The sequence below is a fragment of the Bufo gargarizans genome, chromosome 10, assembly GCF_014858855.1.
Source record: "Bufo gargarizans isolate SCDJY-AF-19 chromosome 10, ASM1485885v1, whole genome shotgun sequence".
In the NCBI taxonomy this organism is placed as follows: Eukaryota; Metazoa; Chordata; class Amphibia; order Anura; family Bufonidae; genus Bufo; species Bufo gargarizans.
In genome coordinates, this window is record NC_058089.1 from 16,011,767 (window position 1) to 16,017,831 (window position 6,065).

The window sequence follows — 6,065 nt, forward strand, 5'->3', positions numbered from 1 at the left end:
CAGGAATCTTCCAACAAGCATAGTTGAAAAACTAGATTAATAAATCATCCATATCGTGCCACTGAGAAACTGAAGACCCAACAGAGAAGACAATCAGATGGTGGTCTCCTAGCTGAGGTTCTCCAGCTCTTCCAAAACCACCCCTCTCAACCTTTTGGGGCTTTCTAATTTCACAAGAGATAGAAAACCACTGACACCGCAGCCAAAGGGCAGTAGACTATAGTCTAGGTTCAATGAGACACTTACTGTTGACTTTTTTTGGTATCTGGGGCGTAAATGTAACCTGAGCCTAAAACAGTCAAACCAAAGAGTACCTGATCTTATGTTTCATAAGTACTGTATATAATAGCCTCCTATTCCCTAGAAATGTATTAGCGATATGTGGTCCAAGTGTATGAGGTTTGAGGTCTGGGGAACCTGCCAAAGGATAAGGTCTAGGTTAAAAATGAGGAATAGAGAACCAGGACTCTTGCCAGTACAAACAAAGTCCAGTAGGAGGAGCAACTTTTCTTATGTGCTCCTACTAAAATCGAGGACTTGTGGGATTCTAAACACTCATCTGAGATGAAACAAATATCTATAAGGGAAGTTGCTGGCAAAATCTTGGCGTGGACACCGGGGAAAGATTCCACCAGTGGCCACGTGGTGTCTGCCTCTCATTGTTTTCAATGGAAGGCAGCACTTCTGTTCACGGGCTGGCGATTTAAAGCTGCAACCATGCCACATTGGTGTGGCGTGAAGACAGCTGCTGCTTGAAGCCATGGCAGGTGTCCACTGAATGGAGCTACTGTAAGCCAGTGAGTGGATCTGAGGGATTCAAGCTGAACAACCGCGGTGGAATCCGGTTGGATTCTGCTGTGGAATACATGGTGGATTTTAAAACAGGTCCTTTTAAGGGATTCCCATAGACCAATGTTCACCAACCTGTGGCTTTCCAGCACTTGCAATACTACATCTCCCATCATGCCTGACAGCCTGCAGCTATTAGGGCATGATAGGAAGTGTAGTTTTGCAACCACTGGAGAGCCACAGGTTGGAGATCACTGCCTTAGGGCTCATGCGTGCAGCCCTTGCCTATACAGGCTTCCATGGGGTTTCTGTCCGTGCCTCGGCACCGCAAAAAAACATAGAACTTGCTCTATTTTTTTGCGGTGCGGACGGATTCAAGTTGAATGGGTCTGGATCAGTCGTGGCAGCCGCACATATGGTGCCCGTGCATCGGGGACCGCAAATTGTGGTCCCCAATGCACAGAACGGCCGAACAACAGCCGTGTGCAAGAGGCCTTAGACCAGGGATGTCAAACTCGTGGCCCTCCAGCTGTTGCAAAACTACAACTCCCATCATGCCTGGGCATACTACAGCTATCAGGGAATGATGGAAGTTGTAGTTTTGCAACATCTGGAGGGCCATGAGTTTGACATCCATGCCTTAGACAGAAGATCCTTTGTATTCGTCCACTCTACAATCCTCCGTGGTATCTTCAATCAAAATATTGAAGACACGGCAGAAACATTTTTCTAACTACGAGTGACCAGATCAGATCGTTTTGACATCAGAAATGTAGGGATTCTGGTTCTTGGTCTTAGGATGCTAAATATTGACATTCTGATCATTTAGAGGGATTGTTCAGGATTCCAAAAACAGGAACAGCGCCACACCAGTCCGCAGGTTGTGTGCGGTACTGTAGCTGAGCGCCATTCAACTCAACGGATCTGAGCTGCAATAGCACACAACCCATGGACAGGTAAAGTGTTTTTCTAATCCTGTAATAACCCCTCCACCCCATTACTTTACTGGTGGGCAGGGTGGGCTTCCAGTGTCACTCCATCACATACGCCCGCCAGGTCGGAGTACACCTTTAAGTCTGAGCGTTGCTTTATTTAATCACCTATCATTGTTTATATAGGTGTTATACTCGGCGGCTAATCTCAACATATTTGCTTTGTGTTGTCCGAGTCCAAGTTACCTACCTACCAGTCGTCGGTTTCTATGTCAAAGGGTAATTCCCATCTGGACATTTATGGCGTATCCTGTGCACCCCTGCTCAGCACTACATATGACGATGTAGCAGAGCTGAGTCTGACATTTGGATCCCCGTGACATGTAATTGTTGCATCGTGATTCAACTCGTTCCAATATCACATCGTGCGACCTGCGGCTTTTACTGCTGCTGTGTTATCTTAAAGGGGAATCCCCTTAAAATATTCCTACCACCTCCCCCAACCTAGACGATGCCAGGGATTTCACGTCCTAGATCCACGATGATCAAATATAATTGCAGGGGGAGACCTCTAGTTTCTATAGCTTGATGTAGCTTCGACTGACTCATAATACAGGGAGTTCTGTGCAAGGTACTTCAGAAGGGGTTGTCTAAAAGAGTCCTAAAAAGCTTAAAGGGGCAGTTCAGGATGGCTGCTTTCTTCCACGGATTGTGTCTGGTATTGCAGCTCAATGCAACTGAGGTGAACGGAGCTGAGCTGTAATACCACACATGACCTGTGGACAGGTGCGGCGCTCTTTCTGAAAGAAGGCACAAATGTTTTTCTAATCCTGGACAACCTCTTTAAATTTACGGATACATGAAGCAAGGGATAACCCCTAGACTCCAGTAATTTTACCCCAAAACGTGGCAGCATCCCGTCAGTGTAATGGCCCTAAGCAACTATGGTATCACAAGTTAGGGGAGCTCTATTAACCCTTCAGTGAGATCGCTGGGGATGGTGATTTTAAGGGAACATCCTTGGTTCTCCAAAGGCGCCCCCAAGCGCTGTCCTGTGAGCATCCCAGTTCAAGCATACCGGAAGTATGCCCGCAGCAGAAAATACAGCTATTCTAATACATCATAATAATACAAAGGAAAGTGAATTACAAAGTTAAAGAATATGAAATCAATAAAAAAAAAAAAAATATATATACATATCTGATATTTCTAGACTCCCATGGTTAAAGGGAACCTGTCACCGGGATTTTGGGTATAGAGCTGAGGACATGGGTTGCTAGATGGCCGCTAGCACATCCGCAATACCCAGTCCCCATAGCTCTGTGTGCTTTCATTGTGTAAAAAAACCCGATTTGATACATATGCAAATTAACCTGAGATGAGTCCTGTACGTGAGATGAGTCAGGGACAGGATTCATCTCAGGTTAATTTGCATATGTAACAAATCGGGTTTTTTTACACAATAAAAGCACACAGAGCTATGGGGACTGGGTATTGCGGATGTGCTAGCGGCCATCTAGCAACCCATGTCCTCAGCTCTATACCCAAAATCCCGGTGACAGGTTCCCTTTAACCATGGGAGTCTAGAAAATAACATTACAGAAGTTGAGATTTTTTTTATGTGGATTCCTATTAAAAAAATCAACACCAATTTCTCTGTATCAAAAAATGACACCAAAAAGGTTAAAAAAAAATACTTTTTTGTTTATTTTTTATTTTTGTGGAAATAATAAAATATGGATCCAGAACTATACTATATGTTTGCCTACGGCCTCTTGCGGTCCGCAAAAAAAGGATCAGCAAAAAATAGGGATGACGTCCGTGTGCATTCCGTATTTTGTGGAACGGAACAGCTGGCCCCTGATAGAACAGTATTACTCTTCTCCGTAATGTGGACAATAATAGGACATGTTTTTTTTATTTTTTTGTGGAACAGTAATACGGACATACGGAAACGGAATTCACGCGGAGTACCTTCAGTTTTTTGGGGGGCGTACCCATTGAAATGAATGGTTCCGTATACGGTCCGCAAAAAAAAGAACGGAGCGGAAACGGAAAGAAAATACGTTCATGTGCAAGAGGCCTACATCTGCACAGTATAGGTCTGGACATGTTTGAAAGACGCAACAAAAAAATTAATAAATCTTCACTTCCCTCTTCACTTCCCTTAAAAAAAAAAACTAAAAAAACATGTCAAATGGATGTCAGCTATACTCATGGATCTGTCTCAGAAATATATACAGATGCTTCCTAATTTTTGCACTTAAAAATAAGGTAAAAAGTCTGGTAAACCCTTTATATGATTTCCTATCTACAATTTACAACTTATTTTAAAAACTAAAGTTGAGCTAAATAATAAAGTAGAAATAATAATAATTAATAATGAAAAATAATAATCTAATAAAAAATACAAAATAATCTAATAAATTATAATAATAATAATCTAATAATAATAAAAAGTAATAATCTAATAAATAATAATGTAACAACAATAATAAAAATATAATCAAATGAATAATAATCTAATACATAATCAATAATATAATTTTAATAATAAAAATTATAATCTAGTAATAGGATACAGAATAAGGGCTCATGCACACAAAGGTTGTTTTTGTCTGCATCCAATCCTCATATTTTGCAGGTTGTATGTGAACCTGGAATTTTTTTATTTTATTCTTTGGATGTTGGATCGCTTCCGCAGCCACAGGCACCGAGTCACATTTACTCTGCAGTACTGCTCACAACACTTGGACTTTATTCGATAGATAGATAGATAGATATGAGATAGATAGATAGATAGATACAGAATATAGATAGATAGATAGATAGATAGATAAATAGATATGAGATAGATAGATAGATAGATAGATAGATAGATAGATAGATAGATAGGAGATAGATAGATAGATAGATAGATAGATAGATACAGAATATAGATAGATAGATAGATAGATAGATAGATAGATAGATAGATAGATAGATAGATAGATAGATAGATACAGAATATAGATAGATAGATAGATAGATAGATAGATAGATAGATGTTTTCTGACCCATCGTAATTTGAAACTAGACTCCACATACAATGTCTCAGCCTCAGATCCAACCAATCAAAGCCGTATTAGTTACCAGTTAGCAGCTATTCCTGACTGTTATCTGTAAGGACTTGTCTTATCTGTCTTAGTTATCTGCTTATTTTTCTTAAACCTTCATTTTCTCTTATCTTGGATGACATTTTGGAGCTTTGGAACCGATTACTCAATTTACAGTGGTTTCAACATACAGTGGTCGTCCTGGAACTTCAGGGACCATTGTACAAACAGATGTAGCAGTAATGAGTTTGTAATTTGTCAAAACGTATACAATTGTTTCTGGCTTTACATAGGACTGCCAGTAAACCTAATCCATTGTCATTACAAAGAACCTTATTTTTTTACCTAACAATTTCAGAAGCAGCGGTACTGAGTTTGTACTGAGTAAAATCGCGAAGTGTTATCGCCCCCCAATGAATTGAATGACAAACCCAGCTCTGCTGCTTGTATCTGTATACTGTATGTAGTAGTATCGGGTTTGGCAAAGGCGATATCACTCTGTGTTATCTGTGGTTTGCAGGTAAATATACTGCATTCTTCTGAATTATTAATATTGTTACCATTACAGCGCCCTGGAGTAACAGTTTCAGCTCTGCTACATTTCTGTATTTTAGAAGATGCGGTTTCTAGATTATAACATTTGCAGAGTGGCAAAGAGCAGTACTTACCTGCCCGCAGGTGTGTATTGAGTGTCATCCACAGATAGCCCAGGCACTGTCACACCTGCCACAGGCAGACGCGCAGACAGAATAGCACCGCACACACACACACACGCTGACACTACTACCGCACACACGCACGCTGACACTACTACCGCACACACACACTTTGCATTGTTAAATATTTGTGCCAGACGCGCAGCAGCGAGGAGAAATCAGCCAATCAGGGTTTTTCCCGGTGTCACTTCCTTTTATATATCACTTGGTCATAGTAGAATAAAATACACGCACAACCATGTGCATTTGGCACCTGAAAGTGACACAAACAGGTTTGACTGGTGTCTGGGTAAAGTAACTGTGGATGGGAAGAGGAGGGGACGACGTGGGCAGCGAGCGGGAGGGAGGGGGGAGCGCAACTTTCTGGTAAACTTTAGATTTACTCGCCTATGAAAGATCCTTTATCTACAGAGATGCAGCATTCATGAGGACCTCCTGACTCTAATGCCTTTAACCTACAGATATCTCATGTATATGGCCAGCCTAAGGGCTCATGCACACGACCGCAAAACACTGATCCGCAAAAAACACGG

The 6,065-nt window shown here is 41.4% G+C and overlaps 1 protein-coding gene across 1 annotated transcript in view; it reads right to left on the reverse strand.

Moving 5' to 3' along the window:
- The window catches only part of LOC122920957 (ETS homologous factor-like), a 52,968-nt gene extending 47,254 nt beyond the window's left edge, over positions 1-5,714 (reverse strand). The window contains exon 1 of the mRNA XM_044270801.1: positions 5,485-5,714. The gene's annotated coding sequence lies outside the window, so the exon portion shown is untranslated. The remainder of the gene's footprint in view (positions 1-5,484) is intronic.
- Positions 5,715-6,065: the final 351 nt, after the last annotated feature.